Source organism: Bos javanicus, chromosome 3 (assembly GCF_032452875.1).
Source record: "Bos javanicus breed banteng chromosome 3, ARS-OSU_banteng_1.0, whole genome shotgun sequence".
In the NCBI taxonomy this organism is placed as follows: Eukaryota; Metazoa; Chordata; class Mammalia; order Artiodactyla; family Bovidae; genus Bos; species Bos javanicus.
In genome coordinates, this window is record NC_083870.1 from 47,896,826 (window position 1) to 47,910,536 (window position 13,711).

Below are 13,711 nucleotides of genomic sequence, written 5' to 3' on the forward strand. Positions count from 1 at the left end.
GTGACCCCCGTGGACTGTAGTCTTCCAGGCTGCTCTGTCCATGGGATTTTCCAGGCAAGACTACCAGAGAGCTTGCCATTTCCTTCTCCATGGGATATTCCGAGGTAGGAATCGAACCCATGGCTCCTGCCATGTCTCCTGCATTGTAGGTGGATTCTTTATCTTTGAACCATTGGGGAAGCCCATATGTATACATATATTCTCTCTTTTTTGAATTTCCTTCTCATTTAGGTCACCACAGGCTGTTGAGTAGAACCAAATTATCAGATTAAGTTTACAAATCAGTTAATTGATTAAAATTATAAAAAAATGACCTCCAAGTCCATGCATTCCAAACATCTAAAGTTAGATATTTGAGATAGAAATTAGGAGATTAATTCTAATAATACTCAATAGGAGAAACTAGTGAAAGTGTTAGTCAGTCAGTCGTGTCGAACTCTTTGCAACCTCATGACCCCACCAGGCTCTTCTGTTCCTCAAGTTCTCCAACCAAGGTTACTTGAGTGGGTAGCCATTCCCTTTCCAGGGGATCTTCCCAACCCAGGGATCCAATCTGGGTAACCCACACTGAAGCATTTTCTTTACTCTCTGAGCCAACTTCACAAATCCTGGCGAATTCTTGCCTACTGTAACTAAAGAAACATAAAGTTACAGATAACATAGGTAGAACAATCTAACATACATGCTATTAGATTTTCTAACACTTTTACATTTATTACTTTATTTAATTCTATAATTAACTTGTAAGGTAAACAAAGCAAATATATTACTTTTTCATTTTTAACAGATAGAAGAAGAAAAACACAAGGTTAAATGAATTGTCCAAATTTAAACAGTAAATTAGCACCAATGTATACCAAGACTATAACCCAGACCTTCTATTTTCTAGGCATCCACCTGTCCCACTTGCTACTTCTGGCGTCAACAATTTCAAAAGAAAAAAAAAAGAAAGAAAAATGGAAGTAGGAGAGGGAAAGACTAAGGAAACACGTTTATTGAGTTGCAGTGTGCTTACTAAGAAGTGCATACAAGTGTAACAGCTCCATGAATTGCCAAAAAGTGAATATACCTGTGCAATCAGTTGAGGACATGGAACATTACCAGCAAAATGAAAGACTGCTGTCCATCATGTCCTACAGCAATCACCCTGATTTTCATCAATTTTGCCTAATTTTTAAATTTATATGAATAGCATCACATAGTATGTATACTGATAAATCTGGCTTTTTTCCATTCTCATCATGTGACAGAGCTCTATTCACGCTATTGTGTGGATTTGCATTGCCAGAATTATATATATTTTATGAATATGCCACAAATCATTTTCATTCTACACTTGATAAGCAATTGAATTGATTCCAAGTTTTGGCTATTACCAATAATCCTATTAATATTCTTATCTATTCTTTTTGGATATAAATGCAACCATCTTTATTGGGTGCATACCTAACAGTAAAATTTCTGGGTCATAGAGTATGGACATATTGGCTTTTAGTCTTATCTAAGAAATGATCACCCATACCAAATTCATGAAAATATTCTCTAAAATTTTATTATAGGAGCTTTATCATTTTATCTTTTACATTTTAATCTACAATTTACTTTCATGCAATTTTTGAGTAGCATGTGAAGTAGAGATCTGCCTTTGTACTTTTTAGTACATCTATCTATCCTTGGATCAATATCGCTCTAGCTCATTATGTAGCTTTATAGTGTCTTGACAGAGAAGGCAATGGCACCCCACTCCAGTACTTTTGCTTGGAAAATCCCATGGATGGAGGAGCCTGGGGGCTGCAGTCCATGGGGTCGCTAAGAGTCGGACACGGCTCAGCGACTTCACTTTCACTTTTCACTCTCCTGTAGTGGAGAAGGAAATGGCAGCCCACTCCAGTGTTCTTGCCTAGAGAATCCCGGGGATGGGGGAGCCTGGTGGGCTGCCATCTATGGGGTCACACAGAGTCGGACATGACTGAAACGACTTAGCAGCAGCAGTAGCAGCATAGTGTCTTGATATCTGGTAGGAAAGCCTCCAATATTATTCTTTTTCTTCAATACTGTCTTGGTTTTTCTTAACTATTTACATTGTTACATAAAATTTAGAATTAGTTTTTTAATTTCCACTAAAAAGAAAAGTTGTTAAAATTTTGACTGATATTGTATTGAATGGGCAGAATTGCAATGAAAGCATAGATCAGTACTCTTGCCTGGAAAATCCCATGGACGGAGGAGCCTGGTGCGCTGCAGTCCATGGGGTCGCTAGAGTCGGACAGGACTGAGCGATTTCACTTTCACTTTTCACTTTCATGCATTGGAGAAGGAAATGGCAACCCACTCCAGTGTTCTTGCCTGGAGAATCCCAGGGATGGAGGAGCCTAGTGGGCTGCCATCTATGGAGTCGCACAGAGTCGGATACGACTGAAGCGACTTAGCAGCAGCAGCAGCAGCTATCTTTAAAATGTTGCATTTTCCAGTGGATGCAGAGAATACATCCCACATTTATTTATATTACCTTTAATTTTCTCATTAAGTTTTCAAAATTTTGTGTGTAGAGCTCTGGTTTAGCTTTTATTATATGTATCCCGAAGTGTTTGAGCTTGTATTGCAACTAAAAATGGTTTCATTTGAAATATTCATAGAATCATGCTGTTTTTCTTGTATATAGAAATAGCAATAATTTTGTATTATTTCTAGACATGTTGTTGAATCCACACATTAATTCTAATTAAACCTAATTATAGTAAATGTGTAATTCCTTTTGATTTTTAAATATACAATTCATGTCATCTGCAGTGATATTTTCAATCCCTTTAACTTTTATTTCCTTTTCTTGCCTTGTTGCCTTAAGTAGGATAGCTAATAAATATTTAGTAGAACTAAGTATCAAGATCATATGATTTAATTCTCTATTTGGTTAATATAATGGATTAAAATGGCTTTATTTTTATAATGATAAACCAACAGTGCATTCCTGGAATAAATTTAATCTATTTTTAATCTTTTTTAGTGTATATATATATATATATATATAGAGAGAGAGAGAGAGAGAGAGAGAAGTATTTCTATAAAATATCAGAAACTCATATTTTATTCACATATTTGGGGATTTTCTAATTTTATGTAATTTATTCTTTTATTTTTTTCTAGCTTAAATACACTGCAATTTTCAGAATGATTTCAGTACTTCAATTTTATTGAGAAATGTTTTAAAGTTCACCAAATAAACAGCTTTGGTAAGTTGTTAATGTGCACTAAAAAATATGTAGATTCTGCAGATATTGTGTGAAGCATTTTATAAAAGCTTATTTAGGTTATTTTTTAGTCATTCTGTTTAAATGTTCTACAGCTTTAGTAATGATTTCAGTTAGCCTGTTTAACTCATTACCAACTTACCAACTGAGGCAAGTTAAAACTTTATCATTTTTGATTTGTCTATTTCTCTTTAAAGTTTTATCAATATTTAATCACATATATATTAAAGTTATAATTTGGTTTATATAAATTAAGAATTATTGAGCTTTTATTGTGAATTTTCTCTTATTATTGTCATGACACATTCCTCATTTTTGTTTAATGTGTTTCTTACCTTAAACTAGGCATTGTCTGATATTGGTACAAGTACACAAACTTCATTTGCTTCATATTTGAATGGGACATTGTTTCTGTGCTTTTACTTCAACTTTTTAAACAATTTTATAATTAAGATATTCTTTAGCTTATCACGTTAGTAGTTTTTATTTTTTTCACTTATCCTTGTTAATATAAATTTATTTATTTTAATTGGAGGTTAATTACTTTACAATATTGTATTGGTTTTGCCATACATCAACATGAATCCACCACGGGTGTACACGTGTTCCCCATCCTGAGCCCCCCTCCCTCCTCCCTCCCCGTACCATCCCTCTGGGTCATCTCAGTGCACCAGCCCCAAGCATCCAGTATCATGCGTCGAACCTGGACTGGCAATTCGTTTCATATATGATATTATACAAGTTTCAATGCCATTCTCCCAAATCATCCTACCCTCTCCTTCTCCCACAGAGTCCAAAAGACTGTTCTATACATCTGTGTCTCTTTTGCTATCTCGCATACAGGGTTATCATTACCATCTTTCTAAATTCCATATATATGCATTAGTATACTGTACTGGGGGAGAAGGCAATGGCACCCCACTCCAATACTGTTGCCTGGAAAATCCTGTGGATGGAGGAGGCTGGTAGGCTCCAGTCCATGGGGTCGCTAAGAGTCAGACAGGATTGAGCGACTTCACTTTCACTTTCCACTTTCATGCATTGGAGAAGGAAATGGCAACCCACTCCAGTGTTCTTGCCTGGAGAATCCCAGGGATGGGGGAGCCTGGTGGGCTTCAGTCCATGGGGTCACACAGAGTCGGACACAACTGAAGCGACTTAGCATACTGTATTGGTGTTTTTCTTTCTGGCTTACTTCACTCTGTATAATAGGTTCCAGTTTCATCCACCTCATTAGAACTGATTCAAATGTATTCTTTTTAATGGCTGCATAATACTCCATTGTGTATATGTACCACTGCTTTCTTATCCATTCCTCTGCTGATGGACATCTAGGGTGCTTCCATGTCCTGGCTATTATAAACAGTGCTGTGATGAACACTGGGGTACACGTGTCTCTTTCAGGTTCTGGTTTCCTTGGTGTGTATGCCCAGCAGTGGGATTGCTGGGTCATAAGGCAGTTCTATTTCCAGTTTTTTAAGGAATCTCCACACTGTTCTCCATAGTGGCTGTACTAGTTTGCATTCCCACCAACAGTGTAAGAGGGTACCCTTTTCTCCACACCCTCTCCAGCGTTTATTGCTTGTAGACTTTTGGATCGCAGCCATTCTGACTGGCGTGAGATGGTACCTCATTATGGTTTTGATTTGCATTTCTCTGATAATGAGTGATGTTGAGCATCTTTTCGTGTTTGTTAGCCATCTGTATGTCTTCTTTGGAGAAATGTCTATTTAGTTCTTTGGCCCATTTTTTGATTGGGTCGTTTATTTTTCTGGAACTGAGCTGCAGGAGTTGCTTATATATTTTTGAGATTAGTTGTTTGTCAGTTGCTTCATTTGCTATTATTTTCTCCCATTCTGAAGGCTGCCTTTTCACCTTGCCTATAGCTTCCTTTGTGGTGCAGAACCTTTTAAGTTTAATTAGGTCCCATTTGTTTATTTTTGCTTTTATTTCCAAAATTCTGGGAGGTGGGTCATAGAGGATCCTGCTGTGATATACATTGGAGTAGTCTTTAATATAATTTTGAAAGCTTTATTTTTAATTAAACTATTTGGTTATACACATTCAATAAAATTAGAGATACATTTTGGTTTAAATATACCACTTATTGTTTATTTTTCTATTTGCCCACCTTTTTTCCTTCTCCTCTGATTTCTTTTTGAAAAAAATATTTTTTTGCTCTTCCATTTTTAATTGTCAGAAGCCTGGTGGTTCAAATGGTAAAGAATCTACTTATAATGCAGGAGACCTGTGTTCATTCCTTGGGTTGGGAAGAACCCCTGGAAGAGGGCACGGCAACCCACTCCAGTACTCTTGCCTGGAGAATCCCCATGGACAGAGGAGCCTGGTGGGCTACAGTCCATGGGATCACAGAGTGTCAAACACGACTGAGCAACTAAGCACAGCACACACTGATTACACATTTTTAACTTCTCTTCTAGTAGTTACCCTAGAAATGAAAACACACATCTTTGACTAGTTAAAGATTAATATAAATGGGAAATTTTTCCCATTTTCAAAAGAATAAAGTAAACTTAGAACAATTTAATTATATTCATTTACTCTTTCCCTCTTTTTTGATGTTACTAAAATTTTTAATCCTATATATCTTAAAATCTTGCATGCTATCATTATTATTATTGTTTTTCTATGTAATCAATGCTCATCTAGATTTACCAACATATTTCCTCCTCCAAATGGCCTTTATTTCCTCCTGCTTTACCTTAGATTACTTTCCTTCTGTTAGAATAGCTCCTTTGAATGATTCCTTAGTATATTTTTGCTTGTGGAAAATATTCTGTTTCAATTATCTGAAACATCCTTAACTTTTCTATATTTATGAAAGATATTTTAGAGTATTGAATTCTAGACTGTTAATTATTTTTATTCACTACTTTTAATATCATTCCAATGTCTTCTTGCCTCTTTACTTTTCTTAAGAAATCAGATGTCAATTGCATTATTGGTCTAATAAAGACAATGGATTATTTTCTCTGGCCTCTCATTATATTTCCTTTGTCTTTGCTTTTCAGCAGTTTTACTTTATTGTTCCTTCATATGATTTTCTTTGTGATTTATGGCTTTAAAGTTTATATCAATTTTTCAATCTATAACTTGGTATCTTTCATTGATTTTCAAATATTTTAGCCCTATCTCCTTAACTATTTTTTCTACCCTGTTATTTATCTAATCTTCTGTTGAATCCTTCCAGGAGATCTTATTTTCAGTTATTTGGTTTTTCAGTCCTATATTTTCAATTTACTTTTTTCATAATTTCCCATTTTCTCTCTTTCGCTGTATAGAGATAGTAAAAGAGAAAAGGTGAAGAAAGAGAAACGAGTGAAAGCAGTATTTCTAGTTGCTGTCCATGGAAGAAGTATCTGCAATAAGCATTGCTGCCATTGCTGGAATCATAGTCATCAACTTTTAAGTACAAAAAAGATGTTTAGTCTCCCTTGTAATAAAAAGTGTAGATTATAACTACACTGTAATACCATCATTCACATATCAAATAGATAAAAATCAAAATTTGGTGATCCTTCGTGTAGAGATAGTTTAGGGTAACCAATAATTTAATGCATTATTGTAGGAATAAAAACTGATCATTATATGGTACAATTTGATGATATCTATCAAAATTAAATGGAGAAGGAAACGGCAACCCACTCCAGTGTTCTTGCCTGGAGAATCCCAGGGACGGGGGAGCCTGGTGGCTGCCATCTATGAGGTCACATAGAGTTGGACACGACTGAAGTGACTTAGCATAGCATAGCATAGCATCAAAATTAAAATGCACCTATCTCATGACATTGCTATTCTTCTATGTACAAATTAATCTACACAAAGGTTCCTACCTGTGAGAAGAAATATCTGTGGCTCTAATCTTATATTAACAATGACTTGAAATAACCTAAATTCTCCAAATGAGGAACTGGTTAAATAATTTTTTTAACTAGCAAAAGAACAGAAGTAATCTAAGTCCATTCACTGTGTACTGGTTAAATAAATTATGAAACTAAATTTTAACACAATAATAAAATGGCTTTAATTGAAAATAAATTTAATAAGATAAAAAGTAATGAAATATGGTACATATTATACATAATTTTTATAAACCGGATCTCTATGTACCTATTTTGAACTAATTCTGAGGTATGTTGTTAAGTTTTAAAAAAACAGAAGAGAATATATAATGTAAACATATAGCTGCATACTTGCATATGAAGAAAAGATATATGAAAGTGGCTTTTAACATAGAACAAAATTATTTTATTCCCCTATATCCACTTGGCTAAATCTTATCTGGCTTAAATTGACAATTCTCCAAGAAATCTTCCTGGGCCTCCATTCAAAGATAATCTCATATTACTCTGAACCTGAAAGGACTTATTTGTGTTAAAAAATATTATTCCAGTAAACCTTTAAAAGAAGAATTTATGTGCTTGCTTAAAACTGCTACTATATATAAGCTCTTTGATAATGAAGTTCTTTTTTTTACAAATCTTTAAATCCCTATAGCAATATATTTTTAACTTATCACATATTAGAACAAATAATATTAGTTGAATTGAGTGGAGTTCCTATTAAGTGAATGAAAGCAATCAACGAATGATATTTTACTGCATGTGAAAGATTTTCTACCTTACAGGCTATGAAGAACAGGCTCAATTGAGAGCATTAAATGAGTTCCAAGCTTATGAACATCATTTACAATATTTGATTGCACCTAAGATTTGAAGAAATCATTGAAGCTTGGGTTTTTATGATCAGCATATTTAGTGTAAATTGCAATTGCTTTATAGTACGTAAGAGCTTCATATCAAGGTTCTCTCAGGCCTCTTGTTAATAAAATTAAACACAGGTTTAGATTTTTCTGAAAAAAACAGTATGTTATCCTAAATTTGATTCTACTTCTTAACAGAGACTCCTTCACCTGATTCTTTGAAGCACTATAAAGGGGGAAGACAGACAATTTAGGGATATCATTTACTCAAATTTACAACCATTCACCCTGAAAACACAATTAAGTATACTAAACTGCAGGTGGAAGAAAACAAACAGTTCCTTCTTATTAAAACTTAGCTGATAAAATGCTCCATGCAGAAGTCCTGAATTTGTTTCTATTTTGAGCCTTCAGGACAGATTCTGAATAAGAAATAAGAGACAGAATTTCTGAAATCTATGTCACCAGCTAAATTAAAATTAGAACGAGAGGGTTTTTAATTCAATATTTTAGAACAAATGGATGAAAAAATAAAACAATGGCCTTAAAATGCTTTGGGGTTTGAGATTCTTTCCCTTTAAGAAAGTTACATGCACACACACAGCACAAAAACCAAATTATGCATATTGCAACTAAAGGAGGTTCAAGATGTCCTATTGGGCATGTTTCACCTCTGAACCATAGGAAATTCATGTGGGTCAGAGTCAAGATCAAGGTCAAGATACTAGTAGTTAGTTAACACTTCGGTTCAGTTCAGTTGCTCAGTCATGTCCGACTCTTTGCAACCTCATGAATTGCAGCATGCCATGCCTCACTGTCCATCACCAACTCCCGCAGTTCACTCAAACTCACATCCATAAAGTCAGTGATGCGATCCAGTCATCTTATCCTCTGTCGTCCCCTTCTCCTCCTGCCCCCAATCCCTCCCAGCATCAGAGTTTTTTCCAGTGAGTCAAAACTTCCCATGAAGTGGCCAAAGTACTGGAGTTTCAGCTTTAGCATCAGTCCTTCCAAAGAACACCCAGGACTGATTTCCTTTAGAATGGACTGGTTGGATCTCCTTTCAGTCCAAGGGACTCTCAACACTATTCTTCAACACCACAGTTCAAAAGCATCAATTCTCCAGTGTTCAGCTTTCTTCACAGTCCAACCCTCACATCCATACATGACCACTGGAAAAACCATAGCCTTGACTAGACGGACCTTTGTTGGCAAAGTAATGTCTCTGCTTTTTAATATGCTGTCCTGGTTGGTCATAACTTTCCTTACAAAGAGTAAGCTTCTTTTAATTTCATGGCTGCAGTCACCATCTGCAGTGATTTTGGAGCCCAGAAAAATAAAGTCTGACACTGTTCCCCCATCTATTTCCCATGAAGTGATGGGACCAGATGCCATGATCTTCATTTTCTGAATGTTGAGTTTTAAGCCAACTTTTTCACTCTCCACTTCCACTTTCATAAAGAGGCTTTTTCCTCTTCACTTTCTGCCATAAGGGTGCTCTCATCTGCATATCTGAGGTTATTGATATTTCTCCTGGCAATCTTGATTCCAGCTTGTGCTTCTTCCAGCCCAGCGTTTCTCATGATATACTCTGCATATAAGTTAAATAAGCAGGGTGACAATATACAGCCTTGACATACTCCTTTTCCTATTTGGAACCAGTCTGTTGTTCCATGTCCAGTTCCAACTGTTGCTTCCTGACCTGCATACAGGTTTCTCAAAAGGCAGATCAGGTGGTCTGGTATTCCCATCTCTTCCAGAATTTCCCAAGTTGAAGGTCAGGAAGGGCGGTGGTGATGAGATACCCCTCGCCAAGGTAAGGAGCAATTGCTGCGCTTTGCTGGAGCAGCCGTGAAGAGATACCCCACGTTCAAGGTAAGAGAAACCCAAGTAAGATGGCAGGTGGTGCAAGAGGGCATCAGAGGGCAAACACACTGAAACCATACTCACAGAAAACTAGTCAATCTAATCACACTAGGACCACAGCCTTGTCTAACTCAATGAAATTAAGCCATGATCATGGGGGCAACCCAAGATGGGCGGGTCATGGTGGAGAGATCTGACAGAATGTGGTCCACTGGAGAAGGGAATGGCAAACCACTTCAGTATTCTTGCCTTTAGAACCCCATGAACAGTATGAAAAGGCAAAGTGATAGGATACTAAAAGAGGAACTCCCCAGGTCAATAGGTGCCCAATATGCTACTGGAGATCAGTGGAGAAATAACTCCAGAAAGAATGAAGGGATGGAGCCAAAGAAAAAGAATACCCAGCTGTGGATGTGACTGGTGATAGAAGCAAGGTCCGATGCTGTAAAGAGCAGTATTGCATAGGAACCTGGACTGTCAGGTCCATGAATCAAGGCAAATTGGAAGTGGTCAAACAAGAGACGGCAAGAGTGAATGTCAACATTCGAGGAATCAGCAAACTGAAATGGACTGGCATGGGTGAATTTAACTCAGATGACCATTATATCTACTACTGCGGGCAGGAATCCCTTAGAAGAAGTGGAGTCGCCATCATGGTCAACAAAAGAGTCCAAAATGCAGTACTTGGATGCAATCACAAAAATGACAGAATAATCTCTGTTCGTTTCCAGGGCAAACCATTAAATATCATGGTAATCCAAGTCTATGCCCCAAACAATAATGCTGAAGAAGCTGAAGTTGAACAGTTCTATGAAAACGTACAAGACCTTTTAGAACTAACACCCAAAAAAGATGTCCTTTTCATTACAGGGGACTGGAATGCAAAAGTAGGAAGTCAAGAAACACCTGGAGTAACAGGCAAATTTGACCTTGGAATACAGAATGAAGCAGGGCAAAGACTAATAGAAGTTTGCCAAGAAAATGCACTGGTCATAACAAACACCCACTTCCAACAACACAAGAGAAGACTCTATAAATGGACATCACCAGATGGTCAACACCGAAATCAGATTGATTATATTCTTTGCAGCCAAAGATGGAGAAGCTCTATACAGTCAAGAAAAACATGACCAAGAGCTGACTGTGGCTCAGACTATGAACTCCTTATTGCCAAATTTAGACTTAAATTGAAGAAAGCAGGGAAAACCACTAGACCATTCATGTATGTTCTGAATGAAGTCCCTTATGATTATACAGTGGAAGTGAGAAATAGATTTAAGGGCCTAGATTTGATAGATAGAGTGCCTGATGAACTATGGAATGAGTTTTGTGACATTGTACAGGAGACAGGGATCAAGACCATTCCCATGGAAAAGAAATGCAAAAAAGCAAAATGGCTGTCTGGGGAGGCCTTACAAATAGCTGTGAAAACAAGAGAAGGGAAAAGCAAAGGAGAAAAGGAAAGATATAAACATCTGAAGGCAGAGTTCCAAAGAACAGCAAAGAAGAGATAAGAAAGCCTTCCTCAGTGATCAATGCAAAGAAATAGAGGAAAACAACAGAATGGTAAAGACTAGAGATCTCTTCAAGAAAATCAGAGATACCAAAGGAACATTTCATGCAAAGATGAGCTCAATAAAGGACAGAAATGGTATGGACCTAACAGAAGCAGAAGATATTAAGAAGAGATGGCAAGAATACACAGAAGAACTGTACAAAAAAGATCTTCATGACCCAGATAATCACAATGGTGTGATCACTAACCTAGAGCCAGACATCCTGAAATGTGAAGTCAAGTGGGCCTTAGAAAGCCTCACTCCGAACAAAGCTAGTGGAGGTGAAAGAATTCCAGTTGAGCTATTCCAAATCCTGAAAGATGATGCTCTGAAAGTGCTGCACTCAATATGCCAGCAAATTAGGAAAACTCAGCAGTGGCCACAGGACTGGAAAAGGTCAGTTTTAATTCCAATCCCAAAGAAAGGCAATGCCAAAGAATGCTCAAACTACCACACAATTACACTCATCTCACGTGCTAGTAAAGTAATGCTCAAAATTCTCCAAGCCAGGCTTCAGCAATATGTGAACCATGAACTTTCTGATGTTCAAGCTGGTTTTAGAAAAGCCAGAGGAATCAGAGATCAAGTTGCCAACATCCACTGGGTCATGGAAAAAGCAAGAGAGTTCCAGAAAAGCATCTATTTCTGCTTTATTGAATATGCCAAAGCCTTTGACTGTGTGGATCACAATTAATTGTGGAAAATTCTGAAAGAGATGGGAATACCAGACCACCTGATCTGCCTCTTGAGAAATCTGTATGCAGGTAAGGAAGCAAAGTTAGAACTGGACATGGAACAACAGACTGGTTCCAAATACGAAAAGGAGTACGTCAAAGCTGTATATTGTCACCCTGCTTATTTAACTTATATGCAGAGTACATCATGAGAAATGCTGAACTGCAAAAAACACAAGCTGGAATCAAGATTGCCGGGAGAAATATCAAAGCCCACTTGACTTCACATTCCAGGATGTCTGGCTCTAGGTCAGTGATCACACCATCGTGATTATCTGGGTCATGAAGATCTTTTTTGTACAGTTTTTCTTTGTATTCTTGCCACCTTTTCTTAATATCTTCTGCTTCTGTTAGATCCATACCTTTTCTGTCCATTATCAAGCCCATCTTTGCATGAAATGTTCCCTTGGTATCTTTAATTTTCTTGAAGAGATCTCTAGTCTTTACCATTCTGTTGTTTTCCTCTATTTCTTTGCATTGATCACTGAGGAAGTCTCTCTTATCTCTTCTTGCTATTCTTTGGAACTCTGCATTCAGATGCTTACATCTTTCCTTTTCTCTTTTGCCTTTCACTTCTCTTCTTTTCACAACTATTGTAAGGCCTCCCCAGACAGCAATTTTGCTTTTTGCATTTCTTTTCCATGGGGATAGTCTTGATCCCTGTCTCCTGTACAATGTCACAAACCTCCGTCCATAGTTCATCAGGCACTCTATCTATCAGATCTAGCCTCTTAAATCTATTTCTCACTTCCACTGTATAATCCTAAGGTATTTGATTTATGTCATATTTGAATGGTCTGTTCAACCTCAGATATGCAGATGACACCACCCTTCTGGCAGAAAGGGAAGAGGAGCTAAAAAGCCTCTTGATGAAAGTGAAAGTGGAGAGTGAAATAGTTGGCCCAAAGCTCAACATTCAGAAAACGAAAATCATGGCATCTGGTCCCATCACTTCATGGGAAATAGATGGGGAAACAGTGGAAACAGTGTCAGACTTTGTTTTCCTGGGCTCCAAAATCACTGCAGATGGTGACTGCAGCCATGACATTAAAAGACGCTTACTCCTTGGAAGGAAAGTTATGACCAACCTAGATAGCATGTTCAAAAGCAGAGACATTACTTTGCCAACAAAGGTTCGTCTAGTCAAGGCTATGGTTTTTCCAGTGGTCGTGTATGGATGTGAGAGTTGGACTGTGAAGAAGGCTGAGCATTGAAGAATTGATGCTTTTGAACTGTGGTGTTGGAGAAGACTCTTGAGGGTCCCTTGGACTGCAAGGAGATCCAACCAGTCCATTCTGAAGGAGATCAGCCCTGGGATTCCCTTGGAAGGAATGATGCTAAAGCTGAATCTGCTGTACTTTGGCCACCTCATGTGAAGAGTTGACTCATTGGAAAAGACTCTGATGCTGGGAGGGATTGGGGGCAGGAGGAAAACGGGATGACAGAGGATGAGATGACTGGATTGCATCACCAACTCGATGGTCGAGGGTTTGAATGAACTCTGGGAGTTGGTGATGGACAGGGAGGCCTGGCGTGCTGTGATTCATGGGGTCACAAAGAGTTGGACACGACTGAGCGACTGAA